The 11,170-nt window shown below is 45.5% G+C and overlaps 1 pseudogene across 1 annotated transcript; it reads left to right on the top strand.

The window, feature by feature from the left end:
• Nucleotides 1–255: 255 nt before the first annotated feature.
• Nucleotides 256–10,979, top strand: LOC307075125 (plexin-C1-like; annotated as a pseudogene). Its single transcript has 15 exons — nt 256–319; nt 1,839–2,029; nt 2,189–2,289; nt 3,260–3,368; nt 3,796–3,937; nt 6,139–6,244; nt 6,384–6,459; nt 6,583–6,624; nt 6,741–6,871; nt 7,380–7,556; nt 7,936–8,039; nt 8,319–8,497; nt 8,770–8,937; nt 9,838–9,907; nt 10,588–10,979. The product of its transcript is annotated as a plexin-C1-like (transcript).
• Nucleotides 10,980–11,170: the final 191 nt, after the last annotated feature.

Here is an 11,170-nt window from a genome sequence, read left to right as displayed (position 1 = left end):
AGACGACAAAGCTAAATAGATTTACATGAAGGTCTTAAACAAAGTTAATCACTTGGAATTGCAACTAAAGCTATATCAAATGAGTGTGGTGTGTGTGTGTGTCTGTTTGGTTGCATGTGTTCGTTGTGTCTGTGTTGGCGCGCGTGCGTTGGCATGCATGTGTTTGTGTGTGTATGTGCGTATGGGCAAGCATGTCTATAGGGTGATGGGTCCATCACGCTGAGGCCGTGGCGTGTGCTGCTGAAACACCGTTTCATGACGTCGGTGCTCGCGGTCAAGCTGAACTACTGGCTGATCGTCTTCATCGGCACCGGAGACGGTCAATTCTGAAATGAGAGATTGAGTTAGCCATGGTCTTGTGAGTGGTACATCTTCCCTGGTATCACTTGAAATGTGCAGTCGGGACAGGAAATGCATTAAGCTGCAGGCATCATTTCTGGCCACTTGTTTAGTCTTCAATTTTGAAAAGAAATGTTGATAAGGTGAGTGCTGCATGCAGCGCTCAACTATTGTTCTTCATAAGTTTTATTCTTTCTTTCTTTCTTTCTTTCTTTCTTTCTTTCTTTCTTTCTTTCTTTCTTATTCTCTACAAACTTTGGGACCTATCTCCTTCCTCAATTTTTCACCTAGAGACTCCATTCAAATTTTCAAATATTCAGAATAGCTTGGAATCGCGCGCTTCTTTTCAGATTTTTAAGATATTTTATACTTTTTAAGATATTCTACTTTTAAAATATAATCTTTTTTTTTAACATGGGAGTCAATGGGAAGACGGCACAGCGGGCGGTTTTTCCCGCCAGATTGGGCTACTTTTGGAGGACGTTCAGGCAGTGTTGCCAGTTTGGGCAGTTTTTCCCTCTCTATTGAGCTACTTTTAATCACGCACCGGCTCGTTATTCTCTTAAAGACACACACACACACACACACACACACACACACACACACACACACACACACACACACACACACACACACACACACACACACACACACACACACACACACACACACACACACACACACACACACACACACAGTGCAGGGCAATACAGTTGACATTTCAGATTCTTCAGTTCAATTCATTTTACATTTCTGCATTTTTAGCAATGCTTTGCGCTTTTCATTCAGCGGTAACTTTATTGTTTCCAATCATTTACTTTTTCTTAAATGGTGTGCATGTTTACATTGTTTACTCCATTTAGACTTTTGAACTTTTGTTCAAATCCCTTCACTTGATTTATGCCATTTAACGTTTCTTTATGTCTTAATCTATGTGGCTTTATTAAAAAATATTTTCAACCTCTCTTTGTACTACAGCACTCACCGCATTTTCTGCAGGAAATGCATTTTCTAGTTACATTTTAGAATACACGACCGAAAATTTGTATTACATAGATATTATGGGAGAAATATTTTTCATCCGACTAATGGTTGGAGTTGTCTGGTTTAACAAAAGTTAGGAACAGTGTTCCTAATACCTATCTTTATTTAAGTATCAGAGCTTTCGTTGCTACCGGTCAAAACAGGCAAGAATCGTGCCCGTATGTACTAGCTAACTCAGAGGACCTGGAAAGAGTTAACTTAGGAGTTAATTGTCTTTAGTCTTTGAAGGCAAAGGACCTTGACCATTGTTTACTGTTGCACCCCAGGACTGATAGAGAACAGTCCTGGGGTGTGTGTGGTCCTTGATGATATTGTGTGCACGTCGCAAGTGTGGTCCTGGTTGTATTGGCTTCAGTTCTAAGTGTAAGGTACTCATAAGTGTAATGTACTCATAGGTGTAAGGTCCTCTAAGTGTAAGGTCCTCTAAGTGTACTGTTACTCTAACTGTGTTCTAGGAGTACACTCTCAGTGTAACCATCAGCTCACTCCGCTGTGGTTGTGTGTGACTCAGCTGACGGTGGACGCCACGCTCCAGGCCCAGTGTCTCAGCGTCATCTGGAAGGCCCCCGACGACCGCCGCGTCTTTCCCAAGATGCACCTGGACCCGGTGGGCCGCAAGCACGTCTTCCTGGCGGTTAGGGACAAGGTAGGCTCGTGGATTTTGGACCCGGTGCAAATACCCTAGAAACTGCAGTGCACACATCTGTCCTGACCGACATGGTCAATGTTGTGTACGTGTGTGTGTGTATTTGGGTTTGTGTACGTGTACATTTTTGCTTGTGTGTGTGTGTGTGTGTTCCCCCAGTTGATGCGCGTTCCAGTGTCCCAGTGTGGTCAACACAGCAGTCTGGAGTCCTGCTGGAACGCCCACGACCCGTACTGCGGCTGGTGTGGAGCTCTGAGACGGTCAGTGTGGTAGAAAATAATGAAGGTTTTAAAGGATATTTGCCAAATGTTGATGTATATTAGTGGTAAGAAATGTTCCAGCAGTGGGGGACAGGCTCCAGACCTTGTTCCAGTGTTATTCAACAGCTCAGAGGATCAGACAGACATCCCTCTGTAGCCAATGACATCAGTCTATCTCTCAGTTCACTTAGACAAAAGTATAAGTAAGGTTAACTTGACACATGAATTATACAAGAATATAAGGAAAATATATTTACAATGGAGCCAAATGTTAAACATTTGATATTACCTGGCTTTCTTTGGTCAACAAGTGCTTGCATTTTGAGGAACATTTACATGTGTTCCTCATACACGTGTTACAAAAGATACACCCACAGCCCCCTCATTTACTTATAAGTGGCCCCTCAAAGACGGCTGGCTCACGTCACGGTGAGAGGGAATGCCCGCCTATGGTTTCTCGTCTGTGTGTTTAGAATGTATATTCTGTAGGCTCCAAGTTGGAGTTTGGTTAACTAATAACCAATACATACTCTCCTCTACACACTGACACACTACACACATTACACACCATTTCACACAGGGCTTTCAGAGAGGCGTAAGATTTACATTTTCTACTGGTGGCATGGGTGCCACTAACTTTTCCTTTGGTGTCATTTGTTGGTTCATTTGTCAAATGTCATCCGTAATGAAATTTGTCTCAGAAATGGAGTGGATGTTGTAGAGCATGATTTTTTTCAATACCAAACATATGAAGCTGTACTCTTATTAACAATTTAAGTAACACAAACATCTTCAATGACACACCATAACACACCAAAACTGGAAAGGAAACTTCACCTCCATTGTGCCCAGTCCCATTTTGGAAACAAAGCATTGCTGATTTGACCTTGATTGTGAACCCAGTTAAAACCACAGTTTATGATGCATCATGGGATATGGAGTGCTCTATCTGTCTAATTTTCCACCACAGATGCAGCTTTGAGGATGAGTGTCAGTCTTCTCTGTGGCTGTCCGTCCCAGATGACCTCAGCCAGCGGCGGATGCTCTCCCACAGCTTCCACGAAGACGCAGATGGAAAGGTAGGAGTGCTCTAAAGATCAGACGTGTTGTTTTGGAAATATAGGCTTATATCTGAATAGTCTTACAGTACTTTGAGTGCATACATCACCTTTTGATGATCTGAACAATCACGACCTTCACACTTAGTCACCAATTGTGTTTGCTGTATGTGCCCAAACAGTGGCATGATTTGTAAATATCTGAAGACATACATAGAATTGCCAAAACACTTCCTGTTAGAATACACAGATTCGGCGGCCGATTTGTTGCATTAGGGATTGCTTGATGCCAGGTATATTTATATGTATGTGAAAAAATACTCTTGACTTATTCTCCAGATCTGTAGCCAAACATCCACGCGTTGTGGATCTTTGCTTGAGTCTGCTCTTCAGTTAACTTTGAGTTGGATCTTCACACCCAAGGCTTCTTCTCCTCCATCGTTCCCAGATCAGGCTGGCGGTCTTCACCCACCTGAAGAGAGGTGGAGCTCCTGCTAACTTCTTCTGCCGATTCGACTCAAGCGTCGGAGTGCTAGGAGGACTACAGCATCAATACCCAGAATGCACCTGCCTGCTGCCTCCTGTGATTGGTCAGTAATCTACCCTCTCACAGTATGAAAAACACAGGTGTCGCTCACAACATAAATTATGCGTCCAATCAAATTAGGGTTGTGATGCATGATTTTATTTTCGCAGGGGGTTAACCAGGCAATACAATCATAAGGGCATAGACACTATAACCATATTAGGTTAGTTCACTGCTCTATTGGTACACATAACCAGGGTGCGATTTGCCGGTGGGGATGGTGGGGATTATCCCCCCCTCTGGTTTACACGTCCTACCCTCTGCTGAATTATTTTTATCCTCGGTGGGGATAAAAGTTATCCCCCCCACCCAAAGTATTTTCACCATTACATCGTAATAATTAACAACCAAAATACAAAGGGTCCGTCTTCATTTTGAAACATTTTAAAATGTTTCTCAAAATTATCCCCCCCTCTGGTTTTTTCACAAATCGCACCCTGCACATAACCAGGGTGCGATTTGTTGGTAGGGGGATGGGGGGATCATCCCCCCCTCTGTGTAATTATTTTTTTGGAAAAATAAATGTTGCATGTCTTTTAAGTTTGCATTAAAGATGAATGTTCCACTGTTTTAAATGTAGGTTTATAGGGGCTACCATTAACTTACCATTAAAATAATTAGACCTGTTGATTCTTATTTTTTCATGATAAAAGAAACAACAACATCCCCCCCTCTGGGTTTTTTGACAAATCGCACCCTGATGACAACCAATAAAAAACAACAGTGTTACCCTTCATGTTTTTTTAACGGCGACCGAGCACTATAGGCGCTTCGGTGAGGCTGTGATGAAGTTCACCCTGGACCCTGTCTAGACAGTAACGAACATCCCTGACAATTAAAAATTAAAACATTCGGGAGCATGCAATAATACAAATTATTCTAAAGAGGTCAGAGACTCCGTGCGCAGCCCCGCCTTCTCCAATAAACCCCTCGGTTTTACATAGGATACTTGAGATAAGAAGGTGAAATCGCTGGGCGTGCCAAGCTGCGACCGAACCGGCTCGGCAGTGTAAAAAGACCTATAGCCTACTTCATCCTGCCCAACAATATGGGCAGGATCTAGACCAACCTCTCCTAATCGATGCCCAGCCTCTGCGTTTGAATGATAATGAATGAATGGAACGTTGCATTTTTAATGTCTACAAATATTCTAGACTAGAGAGTGCGCGCCAATCAATGAAACCTTATGCGGAATCAAACAAAGTCGGCTCTCTTGCTGCGCAAAGTATGGTTCAGAAATCAGCACATTAAGATAAATGTAGTTGTCACACAAGCTATTTTGGATTTTTGTAATATGGAATTATTTCAGGGGGGGAAATGCCGTGAAAAAATGTATGCACAGTTCAGGATTAGGACTGATATAGCATAGGTCGGCCTAGGCCTAATCAATTGTGTTTTAAAATCTTCAGCATTCATATTATTGCAGTCTATTCTTTTCGTAGGCTACTCTGCTGTTGGCTTTGATGGGGAGATATTTGAACCCTTTTTAACCCCACTTTCCTGCAACATTCCTGCGTCGCCCTCAGTACGGAGCCCATTTCAGCACCGCGTCGGTGGACAGTTACAATCCTACAAACGTCCTGAGTGCAGTGGACGCGCGTTAATGTTAAGAGAAGTCGGGAAACGCTCCAAAGAAATTCACGATGGTTCCTAAGATCCATCGTGAGAATGATCGTACGAGCGAAGAGCCATCATTAATCGGGAAACGAGGCCACTGTCTGTTTCACCTACGGGAGGATTTCTGACCAATCACAACCGTTTATCTAATCTAAAATGAACAAAGAGGTTCCAGACTTATTAATAATAATGATAATAATGCATTTTATTTATGGGCGCCTTTTTTGACACTCAATCTAACCCAATGAAACAGTCATAAGATCAAGCAAAAAACTGAAACAAAACAACAACAACAACATAATAATAAAACAGTATACAAGAGAAAGGAGTTGGGTCATTCTAGTCCCAAGAATGCAACTGACTTAAAGGGAGTAGGCTTGTCTGAATAGATACGTTTTCAGGTGAGATTTGATGTTAGCTCCCAGTGAAACAAATTATGAACTCCGGTCAAAACAAATTAAATGTGAAATACTATATACTATACAATACTAATATACTAGATGGAGCATGTTATAGGAGCATGTTATAACATTTGATTAACAAATTATAATAACAAACTTTGGCAATGATATTGTTGTTTTATATTAGCAGGCCTGCGTGTGAGCGTCACCCTGAGCCTGGGGGAAGTGGATTTGACTGAAGAACTGAACCTCCTCAACTGCTCTCGGATCACCGGGGCTCCCACTACCCTACTGTAGGGTTCCCGTACTCAGACGCCTTACACCATCCAGCCTTCACAATGTACTCTACAGTCTGTGGGAACCGGGGCCTCAGGGGAGGATGTGAGCGCTTTGTGACCCAGTGTGGTGAACCTGTGTCTGTTCCTGGTTCAGGTGTAGCCAGTGCCTCGCAGCCGGGTGTGGGTGGAGCAACGGGGCCTGTACGTGGACACGCAGCGGAGCCCTGAATGTAATACTCCATCCATCCATCCGTCATCTATCCACCTCCCTATCTTATATATCACACTCTCTTTCCCCCTATGTCCTATGTATGTGTTCATGTTGAGGCTGACCTTCTGGTTCTTCTTCACAGATGAACGTCTGCTGGGCACTTCAGACCGGAGTGGACTCATTGGTAGGTCCACCACAACACCCCACTTTTGAAGAAGCGCCATTCTAAGACGGCCTGGCAAGGCATGTGGCCCCATATCAGCCGAACATTTTGCAGTAACAGGCATGTTTTCTCATCAGCCAGAGATATTCAGCATTACACCGAGTGAGCTGTCCTTCTACGGTAAAAACAACGCAGTCCTAACGGGACGGAACCTGGGTCAAGTGATCGGAGTTCGGCTTCATGGAAACCTGGACTGCAGTGCGAAAGAGTGGGTGAAGAAACACCACACCTCGACAGTTGGAGTGTTGGTCGCTTAGCACGTTGAGACGCTTTCACCCAGAGCGACTTACAGTGGATTCAGGTCCATGTCATTAAGGACCAGGTAGGGGGTTAGCATGCCTACAGGTAGGTTGCAGACCTGGCAGATCAAACCCAGTACCGGTTTGGGCGTGAATAAGACACTACACTGTCTGGCGCCTCAGATATGGTTATTTTCGCTCAGCTTCGCCTCAGAGGTAGAGCGGGTTGCCTTGTTGTAACTGGAAGGTTGCTAGTTCCCGGCTCCTCCTAGCTGAGTGTCAAGGTGTCCCTCAGCAAAACACTGAACCCTTACTGCTCCCGACGAGCTGGCTGTCGCCTTAAGTAAGGATGACGGCACTATGATTATATTACTTTCTGCTGCTTGGATGCTGTGAGAACCATAGGAAATGGAGTAATAATGGCAGCTATTATTAATAATAGTGAGGATAAGGACCCTGAGGCCTCTCTGTGCGTAGGGCTTCAGTGAGGCTCAATACGGGGGCCAGCCTGACCTTCCACATCCCCGCCGGAGACAAGGGCCGGGTCAAGGTCTGCCTCCTCCTGCCCGACAGCGGTTGACACGGCAACGCGTCGCTCTCCTACCGGTCGGCGCCGGTCTGCGCCTCCATCGCGCCGGACAGCACCTGGGCCAGGTAGGGTACACACATACACAAACACACACATTGAAGACCACAGTGTTTGTCTATATATCTTCTTTACTGTGGTTCAGAAGTGTACTGTGGTGCCCTTCGCTGCGTGAAAAAGATCGCTATTGATGTGCATGTGCAGTTATGAAATATTTTCTCTCTTGCAAACCAATCTTGCAAACTTCTTGGAGTTGGAATTATATGATGCCAACAATGGTTAGGATCGAATAAAAGTTGAGAATCGAATCTTTGTAGTGGTGTGTCACATGACTACTTCCTCATGTGTTTAAATGCCCTATGGTCGGTGTCTGAAATTGGGGAGGAGGGGCTAAACCCGGTAGAAGACTGCTTCTCTGATTGGTCCAAAATGCTGTGTCTTGTGCAGTAGGAAGAGGAAGATGAATATCTCAGTATCCAACCTGGAGTTTGTTGAGGAGGTCACCCACAGTCACACGAATCAGAAGGTCACCTTCTCGAAGACAGACGACGGTGTGGTGAGTTAGTTCATGTACTCATGCATGGAAAAGCAGGGACACGATCCTGGGAAGGCATATTCACACGGGCATAAATACATGCTCACATAAAGATTTTGTGGATGGAATTAATATACCTCTGACCCCCTGTCGCCTGAACCCCTTTGACGCTCGACCTCATCGCATTAATGGAATTAATGTATTTGAAATATTATTAACTTATATCAAGAACAGCGTCCACACACACTCACAGGCTGGATAATTCTTGTGCCCGATGTATCTCTGCCCTCTCCACGGTCTCTGAGGTTCGAGAGCCTGGCGACAGACCGCGACCCCTTCAGTAGCTTTCTGACCCTGAGGGTAGCCAATCAGACGCTGGCCTGCCCCACCGCCATCCGCTACCTGCCAGACCCCCAGTTCAGCGCCTTCTACTCCACACCTGCCCCGGACCACCTGCTGCTCACCATAATACTGGTCAGTTGCGACATGCACCGTTTCAAACCCATGCCCGGGCTCACAGGGGTGTGTGATGTAAAGGCTTGTGTGTGTACACACACACACACACAGGAGTATCAGCCACTCACCCATCCACGTGCAGACGAGCGTCTGCTGGTATGGCTGATGCAAGCGAGTAAAAGGTTTTTTTTTGCTCCATCCATGCGTTAAACAAATGAAGAGGGTTGACTTGAAATCCAGACCTTTACCTACCCTAAGACCCCAACGGGGGCCTTTGTTATGATGTTCAGAAAAGGGCAGATGAGCTCCAGATGGCTGCGGGAGACCTTCAGGTACGAGGCGTCCAAAGCGGTGAAGACCTCGACTGTGTTATCAGAAAAATCGACCACAGCAACGGCACCGACTTCATCACCTGTGTCATTCAAAGCTCCTCCGATGCGGAGATAACAGCAGTGAAGGTACATCACATTCACATCAAGGCTACATCCAAAACCTTTCACCCTGCATTTTTATTCTTTCACACCGCGTATATCTTATTTTTTTTACCCTTCTATATTTGTCCATTAATTGGGCTCCATAATGATGGACTAAAAGAATCTAATCTTTCTAGGGGAATGTCGCACGACATACCCCTCATGTGACATGCCATGCTTTCTCATGTGTTTAAATGCCTTAAAACATCTTTGCAATTGGGGGAGAGGGACTCTGTCCGGATATGGGCCATTTCAGGACGAAGGGGTTAACTATTTACAAGTCCTTTTGTCAGACGATTGAATTACTGCTATTCATTAGATTGATGTTGATAAATCCATTAGCTATTATACAAATATACCTCTTCCCTTGAGCTGACGTGTTCCTGTGAGGTTTGGTAAGTTTTCAGACAAGGCATTGAAAATCACACTGTGTGGATCTGACAGCAAGGCAAGACTGATCGTCAAGACCACTCGGCTATTGTGTTCTGCTGAAGTCAGCCCGACTTTGAAAGTTGCCAGTTTATTTGTTTTATAAATGAATAGTCAATCAATGAATCAAGTCAATTGAACAATTACACAATTAAACAATTAACTAATTAAACAACTGGTGTGCCGTATTTTCAGATAACGTATGGAGTTAAGACTGTCGTCCTGGATTCCCCACGGTCCTACACGGCGCACTTCCTCCTTCGATTAATTATCTTGATGTTGGTTGGTAAGAAAGGCCTTAAGATTATGCTGGGTACCCACTTCAGGATATTAATCCAGATTTCGTGCCAGACTTCCCCTTTCAAACTCTGGTCAGCAAAGCACCGAATTTTGGATTTACGATTGGATTTAATCCCAGGTTTTACAGTGGGGGGATGTATCTACTACTGCCGGCAGAGGATCACCGCTCAGATGAACCTGAGCACCGGAGACCTGGAGATGGACGTCAGGACGGATATCCGCCAAGGTGAGCCCCAGAAGTGATACTGGAAGATGAGCCTTTTATTATGGGGGGCCGGTAACCGGACGGTGGCCGGTTCGAATCCCGACCGGTACACAAAAAATGTGGACGGGGGGGGAGTAGTTGTGCAGCACTCTCCTACGACCTCATCCACGGATGAGGTGCCCTCGAGCAAGGCACCTGAAACCTCCACCTGCTCCCTGGGGTGTGCACGGATGGTTAAAAGCAGTAACTGATGTGATCCCAGGCCCTTGAACCAACAAGCCCGTCTTCATTAATGGAGCTCGCTGCCGTCACCACTCTGCTACTTTGCTTTCCTTCAGGGTGTCCAAAACAGGCAGACACCTATTATTTCGAGGGCCCAGAAACGGAAGATGCTACGTGGGCCGCAAGAGGCCCAGCGTGCTTGGTTCCAGTAAGTCGCGGCGGATTTCCTGTGTGAAACCGACAAGTTCAAAAGTTAAAAATGTCAAAGTTTCCGTCCTGCGACACTGTTACAACTTTTGTTGATGAAAAGGTTACCAGTTTCATGACAAACCACGGTCAAATTATTATCAGGTTTAATGATTTGATGATTAAATTAAATTTGACACGGTAATAATAACCGTCTGGAATTATACTGCGGTTTATAATACAACCAGTAACCGCTTGGCGGAGCACAGAAAAGCCCCCTAGGTGTCGTGTAGAATCGTCCTATGCTACACTGGTGCCCGCCGTGGGGGTTCGGCAGCCGCTTGGGGCGCAGAAGGGCTGTCCAGGGACGCCCTGGGTCACCAGCAGCGGCGATGGGCATTCCCCTTCCAACACCTGCCCTTTCCCCAACAGTGAAGTGGAGCATGGCGGAGGACGGAGGAGGCAGCACTGCCACCACCACAGGCGACCGTCTGCGGCTAGCCGGCCCTGGAGTCAGCCCGCAGCAGCCCAGCCACACCTCTACCGGCCAGCCCGTCGGCCCGAGGCCCCGCGCTCCAGGAGGGAGATGGGAAAGGCCCAGTTGCCCTTGGAGAGGGTGGACCTACCGGGAGCTGTTCCCGACCCTCCGAGGAGCTACCAGCCCAGCCCAGATGTCACGCCCTAACCACCCCCTCCCAGAAAGCCCTGCAACTAGAGCTGGGCGTTTAGCGATTTTTTTTTTTCGTGATTCGAAATGGTTTAAGACGATTTTTTTTTAAGAAAATCGATTGTTAAAAAAATACATATAGAAGTTTTTTTTTTTTTTTTTAAAAGGTTAATTATCAAGGCAGGCATCATGATAATCAAAAAATATAA

This window comes from Pollachius pollachius (genome assembly GCF_949987615.1).
Source record: "Pollachius pollachius genome assembly, chromosome: 4".
NCBI lineage: Eukaryota > Metazoa > Chordata > Actinopteri > Gadiformes > Gadidae > Pollachius > Pollachius pollachius.
This window is presented reverse-complemented; position numbering and strand designations above follow the sequence as displayed.